Raw genomic sequence first — 3,588 nt, 5'->3', positions numbered from 1 at the left:
TACAACCAGAGAAAAACTTGTTTAAAAGAAAACCACTTGGAGCAGACAAATATATTTTATGAGCTTTAAGATATTTTATTTTCTCGTCGTAAGATGAAAATGAAACAGTGACTCTTTCATTAGAGAGAAGAGGAAACTTGTAGCTAATAAACGTTCAATTGACAAAGTATGAAAAACATTTTTTGCAAGATGCACTTAAAGGATGTAGACAAGAGAATTGAAAAAAAATCTTTAGATACGACAAATGAGTAGAAGAAAGTAATTTTAAAAACATTCCATTAAGTATACAGTGAAAACAACAAAACAACATTGAATTTTCTAAATGTGCCTTCATTCAGTCTGTGCAGATGTTGAAAATGCACGTTAAAATTTGAGCTCAAAAACTGGGCCAAAATACATGTATAAATTTGAGCTCAAAAGCCAGACAAAAATGCATGTTCAAATTTAAGCTTACTAATCTAAATGTTCTTAAGCTAGCTTTTATTGATATTTTATACTAGCAGGAACTGTTAACCGGCGTTGCCCGGTGATAGCATGCCTCACCCCCCGTGTAAAAATTTAAACTAATTATTTGTCACTGTAAATGAAATAAATGTAAACAGCAATGAAACTATGTAACTCCAATTTCTGTTTGGAAAAATAACACTAATAAACAATGAACCAAGTATTACGTTGTATTTGGCTTTCAAGCGCACTTGATGCGTATTTTATTTTATTCAAATTAAAACAACGTTTCTATATGAACTCATCTTTGACGTTATTCTCGCGTTGCCTACGCACAGTTCAAACATTTCAAAATATGACCGCTAGAAACAACGCGCGGCTCTTTACAAACAGACATCTTTCTCCAAATTTACAGCATAGCAAGGAAGAAGAAAAAGTAAAAAAAAAAAGGGGAGCGAGGATAAAGCAAGAGGGGGGAGCGAGGATAAAGCAAGAGGGGGAGGCGAGGATAAAGCAAGAGGGGGAGGCGAGGATAAAGCAAGAGGGGGAGGCGAGGATAAAGCAAGAGGGGGAGGCGAGGATAAAGCAAGAGGGGGGAGCGAGGAGAAAGCAAGAGGGGGAGCGAGGAGAAAGCAAGAGGGGGAGCGAGGAGAAAGCAAGAGGGGGAGCGAGGAGAAAGCAAGAGGGGGAGCGAGGAGAAAGCAAGTGGGAGAGCGAGGAGAAAGCAAGTGGGGAGAAAGAGAAAGCAAGTGGGGAGAAAGAGAAAGCAAGTGGGGAGAAAGAGAAAGCAGGGAGCGAGGACAAAGAGAAAGCGGGGAGCAAGGAAAAAGTGAAAGTGGGAGAAAAGGAAAAGGGGAGCAAAGGAAGTGGGGGAGAAGGAAAAGGGGACAAAAGAAAGAAAAATGGAGATCCGTTTTGTATTGGTTATTGCACTCAATAGAATTTGTGTTTTCTGAAAAAGCAAATTGAAAGAGTCGCAATGTCACTTGGGTAAAGAATTTTTTGTTTAACTTAATGGCTTTCTGGCACTTGTATTCACCGGCAGTCAACATCGTTAAGGTGCAATGGATACTGCGCATAGAATAAGAAAACCCCAACCTTCCCCAGCAAACATTTAGCTGACAAACGTTTATATTGCGCTCACTCAAAGTACCATTAGGCTCACATTTCAAAAACATAAAAGAAACACGGTTAACACTATTGGCACCAAACTTTCTGCCATTATCTTAGAACCATTACCGTATATTGATAGGTGTGGGCTTTTTTTTTTTGTTTGTTTCACGCGAAGTAGCATCATCCACATTTTTTTTTAAAAGAATGACGCATATTTTTAAGAAAGATGTACACCCTCTGTAAAAAAAACGGCGAAAAAAAAATACTTCATAGTTCACACGAATGTAAGGAATAAAAATATATTTTTATTCATATAAAAAAAAATGTCTCAACGAGTTGAGAATAATATGATCTGTGAGGTTTGAGGATATGTGTTACATGGTTAGAAATGATATAACATGTGAGAATTGAGGATATTTGTTGCATGGTGAGAAATCATCAGGGCTCTACATTGCGAGTGAAACAGTCGCATTTGCGAGTGATTTTTCAAGCTGGCGACTAGAAATAATGAAACGCTTATCTTTTGACGACTGTATTTCTTTCACTGACAATCTTCCAAGGCTCACTACTGAGTGAAAAATATCTTTCCAATTTTTTTTTTTAATAAAACGAACAAAGTTAAATTATTTAAATAAAAGTTTAATAGAACAACATACTCTTTTCCTTTTTTTTTTTTTTTTTGGCGAAAGCTGTTTAAAAAATATCTGAAGAAATTAGAATGTTTATACCTTCAAGTATCAACATAAAATTTGTTGTATATTTAGAATTACACTTGTAAAAAAAACTACAGAAATATCTTTATGATGTACATACTCGTCATGAAACGAAGATGTCATATTCCAAAAATCACATAGATTTGGCTAGTAACTTTTCTATATGGGTAGTAAACAAAAATATTTAGTTGTCAAAGGTCAATTAAAAATAAATTTGTCCATAGAGCCCTAGATATGATTTGCGAGGATTGAGGATATATGTTGCATGGTTAGAAATGATATGAAAATGATACCATGCGTAATGTGAGTCTTATTTGTTTTGCTATTTTTTAATGGCATATCAAGCTTTTTCAGGTTATTTAATGCCGAATCCGGTTAGAGTAATATATATTTAGATCTTCATATATATTTTTCATATATAAATCAACTGATTGAGATTGTCGGACTGACTTCCTCAACTGGGACATATGGCCGAGTGGTCCTAGACGTTGTATCAAAGTTTACAGTTACCCAAAGGTGCGGAGTTCAATCCTGAACGAAGGCAGTGAAAAGTAACATTCAAAACAGAGAATCAGCAACTATGTCCCAGAGCCTAGCTGGAGTCCGATCACGGTCCCTCCGTAATAATAATAAAGGGTTGGGTTCGAGACTCCTAACAAACGGTTCCCCAGTTCGATACAAAACACCTGATGAAGGCCGGAGGGCATAATAACGGACGAAACGTTGTGACTATAACAACCAAGATGAGGAAGTCAGTCCTACAATCTCAATCAATAAAAACACCTCATCTCAAAAATACAGACAATTACAATAAATCAACTGCTTTTAAGAAGTTCATTATTGCCTCTACTTTTTTTAACAGTTCAAGATGAATATTGAGTTGAAATAGGAGAAGTTTGGAAATGATCAATGCAATCGATAAAGTTTGATTACATAAGAGGACACTGCGACAAATACATGCCTCCTATTTTTTTTATTCCATCTGAATGGATCTGATGGGATTGCAAATTGCATAGTTATGATGACTGAACTTACGCATTCATGATTTTAATGTTTCATCTCTCTTTTGCAGATATTAACGGTGTGAGACTAAGTTGGTTGGTTGTTTTATGGCATATCAACTCTTTTCGGGTTATTTAATGCCGAATCCAGTTATTTTGAAGAAATTTTTTTTTAATAAAGTATATTTGTTTTCTTCAAGTCTATTTCTATTTAACCCATAGTTGAGACCCTAACAGGTACTACCACTCTGGGTCAGAGTATACCTGGGAGAGATGGCAACTAAAGGTTTGCTCCACACTCCCAAAAGCCCGCAAGC

The sequence above is a fragment of the Euprymna scolopes genome, chromosome 26, assembly GCF_053919585.1.
Source record: "Euprymna scolopes isolate OS-2025 chromosome 26, ASM5391958v1, whole genome shotgun sequence".
NCBI classification, from domain to species: Eukaryota; Metazoa; Mollusca; class Cephalopoda; order Sepiida; family Sepiolidae; genus Euprymna; species Euprymna scolopes.
The sequence above is the reverse complement of the archived record's forward strand: the minus strand, read 5'-3'. Positions refer to the sequence as shown.